The 17,669-nt window shown below is 33.8% G+C and overlaps 1 protein-coding gene across 20 annotated transcripts in view; it reads left to right on the top strand.

The window, feature by feature from the left end:
• Positions 1 to 17,669, top strand: part of CEP128 (centrosomal protein 128) — a 394,114-nt gene that overhangs the window by 288,531 nt on the left and 87,914 nt on the right. The window lies entirely within an intron of this gene.

Here is a 17,669-nt window from a genome sequence, read left to right as displayed (position 1 = left end):
ATAGCTCTCACTGGATGAACTATCAGGGAAGTAAAAATGGAATACGGAAATTGATGTGAATTTTTTAGTTGCGTTAAGAATTATTGGAGTCTAGCTCCTATGCTGTTCTCATCAGCAAGAGTAAAGTTTAGCAGGCCACAGGAGACCCACTCTAAGTGAAGTTCATTTGTAGTCAGACCCATTGGTTAGCAGTTGCTGCTGGTGCTTACACAGTCAGTGACCCTTGAACAACGTGGGTCCACTTATACGTGGATTTTTGACTGTTCAGGGATCAGTGCCCCTAACCCTCTTGTCATTCAGAGGTCAACTATGTAGGTTTTCTGTATCTAAGCTTGTGCTGCAGAGTGTTCTTATATACATTGAGATAATCTGTCTCAGTCCTGTACACCAATGGGCCTGTCTGCTGCTGTCATTTCTAAGCAACTGACGCTTGGAGTTGTGCTTTCATGTCCCAAAAACATTTCTCCTGGCCACTTTTCTCACAGTTTCCCACATCTACTCACCATGAGGCCAATGGCTAGCTATTCCATTTTCATCAGTCCTTTTCACATGTTCACTGCTAAGAAGCCAGGTTGTTTAGCTGTTGGCTGATTGCATATCTCTGGGTTTTACTAGTAGAGATCTTCTAAGGCTATGCCCTATAACTGGTTAACCCAGAATAGCGAATGCTGAAAAAGAACAGTATTTGATGGATCCTGATCATCCCTTGGACCCTGATTATCCCTTGGATTTTGATGCCAAGCTTTCTACATTTTTAGTTTCCTGGCAAGGTTATTATTTGACCTCATATTGTTGAATTGCAAATTGTAGTTCTATGCTATTGCTAGTTTATGTGACTATAGACGTTCCGCATTATAAGTGGTATTTAATCTTTGTATCTAAAATCTGATTTTTGGATCATAGTACTGGGACGATTTCTTGCAAATTTTATGCAAATTTACTCCAAAACTAATTAATGTCATTTATTACTACTTATCATATATTTATTGTTTATTATTCACTACTCACTGAGGATGCAAATTCAAGTAAGATATATGATCTTTTGATCTTTTTGGGATTAGTTACACAGGTGCACACTTGGTGATAATTCATTGAACTGTCCATTTGATAACCTTTTCTTTGTGTACTTTATACTTCTTAGTAAAAAAGTTAAAAAAAGATGTGGTCTGACCTCAAGGTATTTTATAGTCTAGTAGGAAAGCAGACATGTAAATTAGTGATTTTTAAGCAGTGATTAACGCTATTACATGAGCAGATTTCTGTGAAAGCACAGAGAAAAGTCACCTATACTAGGAATTTATGAGAAAATTCTTAGAAGAGATGACACTATACCAAAGTTTTAAAGGTTAGGTAGTAGTTATTCATGCAAAGAAAGGCATTCAGAAGAGAAGGAGCAGCATTATGAAAACAGTATCTCATGGAGCAGCCTACCTGAATGGGATGGGGTGCTTGTATGGTTGGAGGTGGGTCATGAGAGCTGAAATTAGGCTACTTATATTGAACACAATCTGCAGGGACCCTGGATGTTACCCTGAAGAGCTTAAAGACAGAACGATTAAATAGTAATAATAAGGCTTAACCATGGCAAAGGGAATTCTCAAAAGATACTGAGAGTGTGTGACAAAAGGATAGGAGAGACTCCTGGAGAGCAGTGTTATATCAGCCAGGATGGGCATGTGATCAGTAGTGTCAGATGTTGCAAAGATCCTAAATAAGGTAGAAATAGAAAGGTATCCATTGGCTTCAGCAAATATAGGAGGTGATGTAATGGTACTATAATTATATAGAATAAACTATATTATTTCCGAGTAAGTCATTTTGTTACTTGTCCTCTTTTTTTTTTTTTTTTTAAGATTTTATTTATTCATGTGAGAGAGAGAGAGAGAGAGAGAGAGAGAGAGGCAGAGACACAGGCAGAAAGAGAAGCAGGCTCCATGCAAGGAGCCCAGCGTAGGACTCGATCCTGGGACTCCAGGATTTCACCCTGGGCCAAAGGCAGGCGCTAAACCGCTGAGCCACCCAGGGATCCCCTGCCCTTTTTTCTTATCCTTTTTTTAACCACATCAATTTTTTCCTTCCCATTTTATTTGTATTTTATATATCTTACTCATTCTTATATCTCTTTCTCTTTATAACTCCTTCCCACTATTATTTAGAAACTTTATCTTGTTAAATATGAAAGAGATTATTTTATTATGGAAATTTATGTATAAAATATTTTCTATAATCAATTTTTCTTTATTAAATGAGATTAGCTTTTTATGTAAACAATTTATGTAAACAGTGGTTTTTAATCAAAATATAATGAGGTCATTTAGAATTTGTATTTAGAAATATGTTACATATTACATACATGCATATACACACATACATACATAGAAAGTGAGACAGATCATCTCTTATAAAGGGTCATTTGGATAACAATTTTGGAAAATATTTTTAAAGGTGCCTTTTTATTGTTTCAGAATAGTTTTGAAGCAAATGGCAGTTTCTGTACGTAGTTTGTGTTACATATAACTGTAAGATCATAGCCATCATTACCTAGCAGTTATTTTTACTTCTAAGCCTTTAAGACAGCATTTCTGGTTTGTCTGATGTTTAAGAATTTTAGAAATTACTTTCAAAATGTAATTGGATCTATTAAGCTTTCCTAATTTCAGTTGAATTCAGTGTTGTCAACCGTAACTCTGGATGTGCTACTTTAATTTTCACTATACCTTCACTATTATGAAGGTATCTACATTTTACTAGGTCCATTTTTCCTCTTCAGGCTAGTTTTGATTACTAGTATTTTGATACACCATTTTGCTTTCAGTTTCCAAGATACAGCATTATTAAACAATTCACAGACTCTCAAAGAATATGATTATCCTTTGATATTTTTGAAATTTGAATTCTGAGTAAATCTCAAATGAAAATTCTTGGTACTTTTTTAAGTAGATAAGAATCATGATGTCCTAATCTAGTATGATCTAATGTGGTAATAACCAAGGCCACTATATATAACACGAGAAGCACATTGATCAAATTAATGATTATTCTCTTTGTCCATGCTCTTCCTAATCTTAGATTTAGCATTCCTTTTCATTCTTTCAGTGTATATGTGTACATAGCTCTATATTTTCTTTGTTTACTCTTTGACTTCTTTCACCAAGTCATTTTGAGATATTTTAGATTATTTAACATAATTTATTTATTTAACATAATATAATTTCATAGAAGCCAGTAAAACAACCCTGAAATCAAGTATATTGGACAAGAAATGCTTATCATTATTTAAAGAATAGTTAAAAGTGAGACTCTGTTTTTGTGGTATAGGCTTATACCACATAAAACAGCAAGATTGTAGCCATTAGGTTAGCAGGTACTCTTATACCTGAGTTTTTAAGAGCATTATTTACTGATTTTTATTATATTTAAAATGCTTCATATTTTATCTTTTAACTTTGAGGAATACTTGAAATTTAAGCTTTAATTTTGTCAAAATGTTTATATTTTAAAAGAACCATAATCTAAGATTCTATGACATTAGTGTTAAATTGAATTATCCACATATTTTATTGAGACACTTTTCACTAGATTTCTCTGTTGATTTACATGGCCATAATTCATAAACAACTTTCTCATTCCTAAAATTTACTTTAGATAAAAATTAATTACTTTTTTTTGCTTGTTTGTTACTTAATACCAGTATCTAATTCTCTTTTTTTTTCCTCAATAATGCATGGCAGTGTAAAGTTCTATTAATATTTTCTCTTTAGGCTTTTAATATTTAATAAACATGCATTGAATAGATTTAATAACGAAAGGGAGAATTTCTTGTGATTCTTGTAACAAAATAGATTTTCATTAAATACTTTGTTTACCATTGATTCCAAGGTTTAAAACTAAAATGGTACATTAGAAGATTTATTTAAAAATCTTACTGTTAGTTCTGTTCCTTTGCCACACATTTTCACACCCCTATTTTGTTATATATTCTGCCAGGAATAATTATTGGAAATAAGAGCAAATACAATACATCATATTTTTCTATTAATTTTTACCCAATTGGCAACATCCTATAGACTGTTCCACATCATGCTTTTCACTTAATATGCTTTTGAGATCTTTCCATACTAATGTATGATGAACTCCATTCTTTGTAACAACTGTGTAGAAATTCCATTGGGTGAATATACCATACTTTATTTAACAAGTTTCCCTGCCGATATGAATTTAATATATTCTCAGTTTTTGCTGCAATGCTGCAGTGAATAAAAACATATATATGTCATTTGCACAAGTAAAAGTATGGCTGTGGAATAAATTCCCAGAAATAGAATTGTTAAGTCAAAGAGTATGTGGATTGATCATTCTGGTAGTGTTTGTATAATTTCTTTCTGCAGGGTTATACCAATTTCCACTCCCCTAGGAATGAGTAAAAATATGTGTTTCCTCATTCATGTAACAATAATGTGTTCATACTTTTTACTTGATTGTTAAACCAAAGATTTTATCCCTATTTTATGTAAATATTTGAGATTCAGAATTGATGAAAGTACCCCATAAATTATAGTTTCGAGCATTCATATCATAATGCCACATCTACCATTCTATGTTGTTAGATTCTTACACCTCTTCTGAGTTATTAAGACATAAAGCAACATTAAATTAATGGTAGTTGCAAATAACTAATGCAAACAGATATTAAGAACAGTATTATTCCTGGACATATGCTCAAATACATACAGAATTTAGTTCCCAATACATTTGCATTTCAAACAAGTGGGTAAAATTTTGGTGATTTTATAAATGGTCTTAAGTCAACTAGCCATTTATGTCAAAAAAAAAAAGAAAAGAGATAATGCCAGATGGATCAAAACGATTTAAGCGTTAAAAAAAACCAAACCAACAGGTATATAACTTGCAACATTGTTTAAAAAAAAAAAAAAAAGGAAGAGGACTGTGCCCATTATACACACCACATCACATATGCACATGCCAATACAATGAGCTGGAGATGAAATTTAGAAAGCAGTAATAGAAGTTGATATGTGGTTACCTAAGAGATGAAGAATCAATATTTGAGTATTGGGGAATGAAGGTTACTTTTGAAAGAAAAAATTAGGGTAGTTTTAGATTCACAGCAAAAGTGATGGGAAGCTACAGGGATTTCCAGTATCCCATCTATCCCCACCCAAGCCTCCTGCATTATCAACCTCCTCTACCAAAGTCCTATGTTTGTTATATTTGATGAGCCTACATTGACACACATAATCACCCAAAGTCCATAGTTTATGTTAGGGTTCTGTCTATGAAGTGCACATTCTGTAAATTTGGACAAACGTATAATAATAACAGGTATCAACTGTAATACCATACAGAGTGTTTTCACTGTGCTAAAAGTCCTCTGTGTTCTGCCCTTTTTTTTCATCCCCTTTTTTTTCATCCCCACCCCCAGTCTGCTGGCGCCACAGATCTTTTTACTGTCTCCATAGTTTTGCCTTTTCCAGAATGTTGTTCATATAGTTGGAATGATATGGTAAGGAAGCTTTCCAGATTGGCACTTTTTCACTTTTGTGAATGCATCTAGGATTCTCTCGTGTGTTTCTGTGGCTTCATACCTCATTTCTTTTTAATGCAGAGTAATATTCTATTGTCTGGACAGTACCATGGTTTATCCATTTCACCTTGCTGAAGGGAATCTTGGTTGCTTCGAAGTTTTGGCAGTAATGAATAGAGCTACTGTAAACATCCATGTACATACTTTCGTGTGGGCATAAGTTCTCAGCTCCTTTGGGTCAATACCAAGGAGTGCTATTACTGAATTGTATGGCAAGAGTATGTTTAGTTTTGTAAGAAACTGTCAAACTGTCGTCAAAAGTTGCAGTACCATTTTGCATTCCCACCAGCACTTCATTACCATTCCTATTGCTCTACATCCTGTCCAGCATTTTCTGTCCAGTGTTCCAGACCTTGGTCGTTCCAATATGTACGTAGTGGAATATCATTATTGTTTTAATTTGTATTTCCTTGATGGTATATTATATGAATCATCTGTCCATATGCTCTATATCTTCTGTGGTGAGCTATCTGTTAAGGTCATTGGCCCATTTCTGAATCATGTTTGTTTTCTCATAATGAGTTTTAAGAGTTCTTTGTATAATTTGGGTAGCTGTCATCTATCAGATGTGTCTTTTGCAGATATTTTCTCCCAATCTGTCACTTGTCTTCTCATAATCTTGATGTTGTCTGTCACAGAGAAGTAGTTTTTAACTTTAATGAAGTCCATCTTATCAATTACTTATTTCATGGGTCCTGTCTTTGGTGTTGTATCTAAAAAACCATCACCAGACCAAGAGCCATCTAGATTTTCTCCTATGTTATCTTCTAGGGATTTCATAGTTTTGCATTTTGCATATAGGGCTGTGATCCATTTTGAGTTAACTTTTGTGAAGGATGTAAGGTCTGTGTCTAGATTCACTTTTTTTTTTTTTTTTTTTTTGCATATGGAAACCCAGTTATTTTAGCACTATTGCTGAGGAGACTATCTTTGTTCCATTTTATTGTCTTTGCTCCTTTGTCAAAGATAAATTGACTATATTTATGTGGGTTATTTCTCAATTTAATATTTTATTGATCTGTTCTTGTACCAATACCACACTGATTACAGTGTGATAGCTCTGTAGTTGAGTCTCAAAGTCAGGTAGCATCAGTCTTCCTACTTTGTACTTCTACTTTATTATTGTGTTGGCTATTCTGGACCTTTTGCTTCTTCATAGAAACTTTAGAATAAGTTTGTCAAAATCCGTAAAATAAATCTTAATGCTGTGATTTTGATTGGGATTTCACTGAATCTACAGATCAAGTTGGGAAGAACTGACATCTTGATAATTTGAGTCTTCCTATCTGTGAACATGGAATATTTCTCCATTTATCTAGTTTTTCTTTGATTTTGTTCATCAGGGTTTTGTCATTTTCTTCAAATAGATTTTGTACATCTTTCATTAGATTTATACCTAAGTATTTCATTTTAAGGATGCTAATGTAAATAGTATTATGTTTTAAATTTCAAATTCTACTTATTCATTACTAGTATATAGAAAGTCACTGACTTCTGTGTAATAACCTTGTATCCTGCAACCTTACCTATAGTTACTTGTTCCAGAAAGTAGTTTTTGTTTTTGTTTTTCTTGTCTGTTCTTTCAGATTTTCTATGTATACAATCATATCATCTGTGAACAGATAGTTTTGTTCCTTCTTTCTCAATCTGCATACCTTTTATTTCTTTTTCTAGCATTTTTGCATTAGCAAGGATCCAGAATGATGTTGAAAAGGAATGGTGAGAAGGGACATCCTGAATAGGAAGGAAGCTTCATGTTTCTCGCCTTTAAGTATGATATTAGCTATAATTTTTTTGTGTGTCAAATTGAGAAAGTTCCCCTCTATTCCTAGTTTACTGAGAGTTTTATCATGAAGAGGTATTGGATTTTGTCACGTGCTTTTTTAATCTATTGGTGTAATCATGTGATTCTTTTTAATCTGTTGATGGAATAGCTTACATTAGTTGATTTTTATTTTTATTTTTTTAAAGATTTTATTTATTCATGAGAGACACAGAGAGGCAGAGACATAGGCAGAGGGAGAAGCAGGCTCCCTTTGGGGAGCCTGATGTGGGACTTGTTCCCAGGACTCTGGGATTATGCCCTCAGTCAAAGGCAGACACTCAACCACTGAGCCACCCAGGTATCCCACAATAGTTGATTTTTAAATGCTACACTAGTCACACATACCTGGTATGAATCCCACTTGGTTGTGACATATAATTAGTTTTAGATATTGTTGGATTCATTTTCTGAATATTTTGTTGGGAGTTTTTGCATCTATGTTCATATGAAATATTGGTCTGTAGTTTTCTTGTACTATATTTGCCTATCCTGCACATTATGTTAATTCTGGTCTCATATTATGAGCTAGAAAGTACTCCCTTTGCTTTTATCCACTGAAGATGGTTTTAGAATGTTGGTATAATTTCTTTCTTAGAATTAAGTTCACTTGTGAACTCATCTGGGCCTGATACTTTCTGGTTTTTTTTTTTTTTTTTTTTTTGTTTTTGCCAGGAGAAGAGGGTATTCATTATTGATTCAATTTCTTTAATAGATGTAGACTTATTCATATTGTCTGTTCACTCTTGTGTGAGTTTGGGAAGATTGTATCTTTTAAGGAATTGGTCTATTTCATCTAGGTTCTCAAATTTGTGGGCATGGAGCTATTCATGGTATTTCTTTATTATTATTTTTATTTCCATGGGATCTGTAGTGATACCCCTTCTTTCAGTTTCATATTAATAATTTGTGCCCTCCCTTTTTTTCTTTTCCTGGCTACAGATTTATCAGTTTTATTAAACTTTATTGAGAACCAGCTTTTGGTTTCATTGATTTTCTCTATTGATTCCCTGTTTTCAATTTCATTGATATCTGCTCTGTTTCTTATTATTTCTTTTCTTAGGTTTACTTTGGATTTAATTTGCCTTTTTTTCTTCTAGATTTCTAAGGTGGAAAGTTAGATTATTGATTTTTTTATATTTCTTCTTTCCTAATACAGGCATTCAATACTGTAAATTTTCCTGTAAGCAATGCTTTCACAGCATCCCAGAAATTTTGATAAGTGGTGTTTCTTTTTTCACTTGGTTCAAAATATTTCTTAATTTCTCTTGATACTTTTCCTTTGACCTGTGTGTTATTTATAAGTGTGTTGTTTTATACCTACATATAGGGTATTTTCAACTTATCTTTCCATTATCTATTTCTAGTTTAATTCCATTGTGGTCTGAGAGCAGATACTGTATGTTCCATTCTTTTAAACTTGTTAAGGTATCTTTTATGGCCTAGAATGTGGTCCATCTTGGTGCATGTTCTGTGTTAGCTTGAGAAGATTATGTGTTCTGCTGTTGTTAGATGTAGTCAATAGATGTCAGTTATATCTAGTTCATTGATGGTGTTGAGTTCAACTACATCCTTACTGATTTTCTACCTGCTGGATCTATTTTTGATAGAGGTTTTTTGAAGTCTCCACCTATTATAGTGGATGCATCATCTATTTATCTTTGTAGGTCTATCAGTTTTGCCTCATATAGGCTGATGCTTTGTTGTTAGGTATATACATGTTAATGATTGTTATATCTTCTTGGAAAATTGATCCCTTCATCATTATATAATGCCTTTCTTTATTCCTAATAACTTTCCTTGCTTTGAAGTCTGCTCTGTTTGAAATTAATATAGCTATTCCTGTATCTTTGATTACTATTAGAATGGTTTATTTTTGTCCATCCATTTACTTGGAATCTATATACGTCTTTATACTTAGATTCCTTGTAAATAACATAGTTGGGAGTCACAATGTTTTTGATGTGCTCTAAAAACCTCTGCATACATTTAGACAATTGACATTCAAAGTGATTTTGATATAATTGGATTAATACCTACCGTATTTGTTACTGTTTTCTATTTGTTGCTCCTGTTCTTTGTTCCTAGTTTTCTGCCTTTGTGGTTGTTAATATTTTATATGATTCCATTTTTTCTTTCTTAGTATATTAGTTACACTTTTTCTTCTTTTCTTTTTGTAGTGTTTGCCCTAGAGTTTATAATATATATTTACAACTAATACAAGTCCACTTTCATGTTTTTTAAAAAAGATTTTATTTATTTACTCATGAGAGACACAGAGAGAGGGGGGCAGGAGACATAAGCAGAGGGAGAAGCAGGCTCCATGCAGGGAGCCCGATGTGGGACTTGATCCTGGGACTCCAGGATCATGCCCTGAGCCAAAGGCAGACACTCAACCGCTGAGCCACCCAGGTGTACCAACAAGTCCACTTTCAGATAACACTATACCACCTCACTGGTAGTCTAAGTACCTTATAATTACAAAATAATCCTAATTTTTCTCCTTCTCATCTTTTATATCATTATTATTACTTATTTCAGTTATATATAAGCCTATGTAAATGGAGATATATGTACATGTATATACACATACATGTGTATATAAGATACATACATAAGCATACATAATTTAATATTTGTTGCTATTATCATTTTGAACAGACTGTTATCTGGTAGGTTAAGAGTGAAAAAATAAAAGTTTTTATTTTACCTTCACTTATACCTTCTTCGGTCCTTTTTCTTTCTTTGCATAGATCATGAAACTTTTCACTATAAACTTTTTTTCAGCTGTTTTGCTTTTTTTTTTTTTTTTTTTTTTTACATGTTAACTTAAACAAACAAACAAAAAAAATCAAGGGGCTCCTGGGTGGCTTAGTTAGTTAATCATCTGCCTTCGGCTCAGGTAATGATCCTGGGGTCCTGGGATTGAGCCCCACATTGGGCTCCCTGCTCAGTGAGGAGTCTACTTCTCCCTCTGCCCCACTGCTCCCCACTGTTCGTGCATGTGCTCTTTCTCTCACTCTCTCAAATAAATAAATTAAATCTTCCAAAAAATCACTACTTGTGTCCTCTTTTGGTCCAAAAAATATGAGTCCAGGTGTTTCCTCCTTATTGCATTCTTTCCAAAGGGACTGATTTCTCCAGAGGACAGAGTGTTGTGCTATTTTTGCCTGGTATTTACATTGAGGTTAACTCTGTTGGTTAGAGTGTACTGGTAATGACACCAGTGACATGGGTTTTATTTCCATGTGGTTCAGTTAACTTTGGTTTTCCACTGCCACAGACTGCTCCCATAATTATGTCTAAAATGTGTTCTTGGCCCAAGGGAGACCTGATGAAGCAAAGTGCAAATCCATCACCATGTGGGAAAATGGACACCCAAATGCTCACCCAGCTGATGGAGAGAGGGGGGCTGATTGAGGGGTATTGTTGTAGTGGAATCTCTAAGTTCACATCTTAAATTTGTATTATTTATGCTATAAAGTTCAAGATATGTGATTTAATATTTTGGTTTTTAAAGGTTCAAAGTCAGTTACAGGCAAGGAAGTTCAGTTTATAGGCAAATCTTGAAGTATTAACCAAGATTGCATTTTGAAAAAAAAAAAAATGAGTCATGCCTAGCCCTTCCCAATTACATAATATTTACTTATCCGAGTGCTTTACCAAGTTTAAAATATCTCAGCTGTATATTTGAAATTACATATAACAAATATTTGTTTATGTAGTTTATTGTAAATAAAGGTTCTAATGTAGAGATTTGTGATCTTAGTAAGTCTATGCAGTATCATAGTATGTCTCCAGTATTCTCAGGTTATGCTTCAGCAAGTTCTCAAATCTCAAAAACCAGAATACTTTTTTTTTTTAAGATTTTTATTTATTTATTCACGAGAGACACAGAGAGAAAGAGGCAGAGACACAGGCAGGGGGAGAAGCAGGCTCCATGCATGGAGCCTGATGCGGAGCTCAATTCCACGACTCTGGGATCACACCCTGAGCCCAAGGCAGACGCCCAACCACTGAGCAACCCAGGTGTCCCAGAATACTTTAGTTTTAAATACAAATTTATGATATATTTCTATTAGCCAATATTTATTAAGTGTTGACTGAGTCCAGGTACTATGTTGAATAAGTGCAAAGAGACATTTTGCAGTCCCTATAGAGATTTACATGATGAGGGAGGTTAAGCAGATAAATCAGGAGACCATTATTATTTTTAAAAATAGTGTGAAAATGGTATGTGAAAGCAAAGCACAGAAGAGTGACTGTGAGAGCAATTATGAAGGGTATCTAACCCTAAATGGACAATTAAGAGCCAGCCAGGGTAAATGGGGTAGATAGGGTACTCTAGGCAGAAAAAAACAAACTTGGACTTAGAAATTGAAGGGAGCATACTACATTTTAGATCTGTAAAGAGTTTAGTATGAGTAGAATTTAGAATGTGAAAAGGGATGGTGAAAAATAAGACTGGAAAATTAAATGGAGTTCAATTCATAAGGGGGATGTGGATGATAGTCTGAAAGCATAGGGATCTGATTAAAGTATTTTAAGCAATGTTAGGTTGGTGTTGGAGGAAAATGAAGATGTGAAATGAGATGTAATTTGTGTTATATAAAATCCAATTTTACAATAGTAGGAAAGCTAGAATTAGTGTCATTAATTCAACCAGTATTTGCTGAGTGCCCTCTTTGTGTCTGGCACTGCTCTAGACTGCACTAAGATAGTGACACAAACGGACAAAATCCATTTTATTAACAGTACTTATATCCTATTGGAAGGTGGAGAGATAAAGACAATAAACAGTTAAAGGATATACAGATAATATTCTGTATGTCAAAAAGGACTAAGGAGAAATCAAAGCAGGAAAAGTTGGAAGAGATAGATGTGTGTACTGTTTCAGATCTTTTTAGATCAGGGAAGTCCTTTCCAATAGGAGCAGGAATCTAAATGAAATGAAGGATTGAATGGAAAATTTGTTCTAGGCAGAAGAATCGGTTTTGGCAAAGACCCTGAGGCAGAGTAAATGGCATATACAAGAGCAGAGAAGCACGTAGGACTGAAGCTGAGACTGCAGGGAGGAGAGCTGTAACAGAAGAGAGAGAGAGCCAGTGGACATGTTAAATGGTTGCATATGTGAGGACAAGACTTAAAAATGAGATCTACTTTGGGAAAAGGGGGAAATGCTTAGGAATAGCAGTCCTTCCCATCTATCTTTTGCTGTTGTCTCTCATTCTGTCTCCTTCCTCCTCCTCTTTCTCTAATTTTGTGTTATTTTGGTTACCCTGTAACTGGTCATATTTATTATGCACTTTCAGTCTTTTCTTAGTATATAGTTATTTTCTTTATAGCACCTATTTATTTTTAAAATGAGCTACATGTGTTTGTATTTAGATACAGCCTTTCATATTAATGAATATATATATATATCAGTATCAAAGCCAGGTAAGAGTATAGGGAGTAATGAAAGCAGAGAAGAATATAAGTGCTGTTTTAAATCTTTTTAGATCAGGAGAGTCCTCTCTGACAAGATGGCATTTGAACAGAGATCATACACATGCACACATCCCTACACGTATTCATGTGTATATGTATATGTACATGTATACACATATGTATATGTATATTGACAATGAATGAATGTATATATGTATATTTTGACAGGTGTGTTTGTGTGTGTGTTACAAATATATACATAATAACAGTGTTCAAGAGCCAGGTTCTTCTGGTCTCTACATATATATGTGGTCCCTAAACATATGAAAGTGCTAGGAAAAGAGGTCATTGTTTGAGAGTAGAACCCTTGAGTCTGTTACAAGCTTTGTAGACTTGCCTAAACCTTATGGATTGGACTGCAAGTATAGTACATTCTATTTCCGAAACAAAGATAACAGTTTCTACTTTAGGGAATCTAAACAATGAGCATTTTCCTTTCCTTTCTCTGTTTTATAAGCCTAAACTCCCTCTAGCCTGTCAGTTATGATTATATGTACAGTTCCCAGCTAATGCAAGTAAGAGAAGCTGCTGACGGAAATAGGAATTTTAAAGAGACTTCCAGAAGTATGGTGGCAATGTGAAATTGATTCAGTTTGCTGGTGGAGTTCACAGAGCCTGGATTCTTTGAATATATCTACAAGTCATCACCGTCTAATTTGGGATCCACATCTTTTGCATTTTCTGGTCCTGTTTTTCCGTCAAAATGACAGAAGCAAAAAAGACAGAATGCCTCTGTCACTGTTTCATGATCAACCCTAATTGGAAAAGAAAAGTTAATTAAAATCTATGAAAATGAATTGAGTAACCTTTAAGGATAGGCAGTACAATGTGGCCAAAATTAATATGACAATTTGTTAATGGACTAGGCAATTGTAATCGGTTTTAAAAATAACTTAAAGCTTTCTTTATGTTTAACAAAAGTTACTAATTAAAGGAAGCAATGACCTGTATGTAAGATTATCCATGAAAATTATTTGCCATCTGAATATAACACCAAAGAAAACACTTATTTAAGATTTTTCTTATGGTATAATCTTACATTGGAGACTGTTTTAGTTTACTCTTCATTTTTTCTGTTAGCAGTTAGTTGAGTATTTCTTAATCCCTTCTATTTAAATGAAACACATTTTAAATTCTCATTAATAATAAAGGATTAGAACCACTAAAATCCCAATCCTACCAATTCATGAACCAGGTTTGGTATGCTCAAATGCCCTCTAGAAGGTCTAATGCCTGTCAGATGCTTTTGAAGACATTCTTGGTCTTTTTGGGGTTTTTTGGTTTTTTGCTTTTTTGCCTTGACACTGACAAGGAAAGAAACCGATCTGGCAAATGAAAATATTTGTGTTACAAATCTTCATTTGTCTCAAAATCCACTTTGTGATGTTTTTCTACTTCCAGATATAATGGTTGATTTAATTTGTTTATTGGAATTGTATAAAGGACTCTGAATAAGAAGATATAGAAGAATTATTATAATTGTGAGGATTTGAAGAACAAAAATGGAAGATTTGTAATTATCTGAAGTGTATTTACCTTGGTATAAAAGAAAACAGGTAGATAATAGAGGTAAATGAAAATGAATTTGTCACATGTTCATTATATATAAACAGTCCTAACAATATGAATAGTTACTTAACTAAGTGAAGAATCTGTTTGGGTTTCTAAAAAGTTTTGGTGAGATGATTGTCATCTATATTAATTCTGAATAATCGTTACTCAACTAAGAGACAACAACTAATATGTGGAGATCATGAAGCAATTTACCTAAGTACAGGGCTTAAAGTTTAATTACTGGAGGGATCTTTGCAATAATCTAGGTTACTCTATTTATTTTATTGATGTAATCACTGTGGCCAAGAAAGATTAAGTGGTCATTCTAATAAATCTATTAACTAACAGCAGGGGAAGATCTAGAACCCAGATCTCCTGATTGTCATTCTGGTATTTTCCACCATATTGACTAAACCATACCTTCTTTGAATGGGCTTATTAGAAACTTGGCCATGAACTTGAACATTGCTGATTGGCTTATCATGGGTTTTACCATTATTATCTTAATTGTCAAGTTATCCCAATTGCAGAGATGACTAGATTTGCCAGGAATAGGAAATCCCTTTTGTCTCAGGGATAGTAGAAAAAGATAAAATATAGAAGAATAATATAAAATTTAATGAAGTAAATTCTAGTTATAATTTCAGAATAATTATTTTGAAATGCCAATAGTATTTCCCTATTTTGTATCATCTGGTTTGTCATTTGATATTCCTATCTTGAGGAACATATATCAAGTCTGTTATGTTTTTATATTAGCCCAAGATAGTGAACCCTTGACCTCTCCAGCTTTCCAGATATCATCGTGTATAAATGTGAAGACCAGAATACAGCAAAGTAGGATTAAATATTTCTTCTGTCTTCTCTACTTACTCTATGAATGTTCGTAAGAAATTCAACTTTTATTGTTTTCTTAAAAATCCATTTACTCAGCAAATATTTCTGTAGCATATACTCTATTCTGAGCTAAAGCTCCTGATAATGAATGGTACTTAAAGAGTTTGAATTTGGTAACAGATCCAAGTGTGTAACAATTAACTATAATAGAATAAATAATTTTAAAAATAGTACTCTGGAAACACACGAGCCAAAGCAGTATTTCCAGGAATATGAGTTGTGTTTGGACATGGGATGGTTTGTGAAAGTCAAGCAGAGGATATTTGTTAAGCTGGGATTTGAAGAATGGTTAGATATTTTCTAATTAGTGAAGTTCAGGAAGGGCATTATAGATAATATAAGGGAGATATTGAAGTGATGACAAAAGATAATGGTCTTAGAAGTAAACTGTGGAGGGATCCTTTATTTAAAAAATGTACTAAGGAGTTTGGACTTTATCTCTGCATGGGAAATACTAGACATCTACATTTTACTATTCTCCCCTACCTGTATATTCATGGAAGACATCAAAACTGAATTTAAGACCTTCTTTCCACTGAGCTCAGGCATAACCTTAGAATAGTTGACCATATACACTCTAGGAAGTCATGGCCAATCAATCACTCATGGCAGCACAGATAGAATCCAACAGTGTAAGGAGTTCAGAGCCCCCAGTATGTCTGAACAAAGAGTGACATAAGCATATCTGTTTTAGATTCATCATTCAGGGCAGTCTAGGAGAAAGATTGAGTGATAAGACACTGAGGGTAGAGAACATAGCCAAAACACTATTGTGGTAATTCAAATGAGAATTTCAGAACACGCTTTTGACATGAAATTTATGGAACTTGAAGGTATCACTGCTCTTCTCAAAGTTTTAGTAAAGCTTTCCCTCCATAGCATCCATTTTGGATTTAATAAAAACTACATAGTCTATTTCATAGCATTCTACTATATAGATTTATGGGAATAAATTCAGATCAACAAAGGACTTAATTTCTAATTTATAAGATATGAGAAGGGGAGGGAATAATATTGTATAGTCTCTCTTCAGAACAGAATACAGTATCCAAGAAAATACTGAAGATCTTTATCAATGTGCAGTTTTACCTAATTATTTTCTCTCTTGCAAAAGCAGGGCTATCTAATAATAAACACAGTTTATATTCATAATTAATAATTGTGATATCTTTATACAGATGTGATGAAATAATGATGATAATTACTATTAATTGGAAAAGTTATGTACCTTATTTCATATAATTATTTGGCAGTTACATAATGTTGTATTTTTGTCCCCGTTTTAGAGTGAAGGAAAGAGGAGTAGGTGGATAAGATTATATATCCAAGTGATGCTGACCCCAAAGCTCATGCTCTGTATTCCCCCGCACGTTCAGAGTTTTATTCTTATTTTTTGTTTCTTTTATTTTAGTGGTAGAACAATATCGAGCCCATATACTTTGCTTTAGAAATATGTGTCATCATAGATGTCTAGAAAAGAGAAGATGGCTATGTGGACTAAGGCAGTTGCAGTGAGGATGGACAGGAAAGGGCAGATGTTGAGGTACTGACCTCAAGAAATAATTAATTAATCAATTATCTTTAATACCCATTATCTGTTATTCTGTCTAAAGCCATTCTGAACTTAATATAAGTTTTTATTTAAATCTCAGTTAGTTAACAGACAGTGTAATATTAGTTTCAAGTGGGCAGTATAAATATTCAGCACTTCCATACATCACCTGGTGCTCATCACAAGTGCACTCTGTAATCTCCATCACCTATTTCACCCATCCCCCACCCTCCTTCCTTTAGGGACCCATTAGTTTGTTCTCTATAGTTAAGAGTCTGTTTCTTGGTTTACTTCTCTCTCTCTCTTTTCTCCCCTTTGCTCATTTATGTTGTTTCTTACATTTCACATAGGAGTGAAATCATGTGGTATTTGTCTTTCTATGACTGACTTATTTCACTTAGCATTATACTCTCTAGCTCTATCCATGTCACTGCAAATGACAAAATTAGATTTTTTTTTCTAAGGCTGAATAATATTCCATAGTATATATAACTACCCCTCTTTTTTTTTTTTTAAGGTTTTATTTATTTATGAGAGACACACAGAGTCAGAGACATAGGCATAGGGAGAAGCAGGCCTGATGAGCCTGCTTGCAGTACTCAATCCCAGGAGCCCAGGATCACAACCTGATCCAAAGGCAGATACTCAACCACTGAGTCACCCAAGTGCCCCTATATAACTACTTCTTTATCCATTCATTTATTGATGGACACTTGGGCTGCTTCCATAATTTGGCTATTATAAATAAT

This window comes from Canis lupus, chromosome 9 (assembly GCF_048164855.1).
Source record: "Canis lupus baileyi chromosome 9, mCanLup2.hap1, whole genome shotgun sequence".
Taxonomy (NCBI): domain Eukaryota; kingdom Metazoa; phylum Chordata; class Mammalia; order Carnivora; family Canidae; genus Canis; species Canis lupus.
Note: the sequence above shows the minus strand (reverse complement) of the source record. Positions and strands in the feature narration are given on the sequence as shown.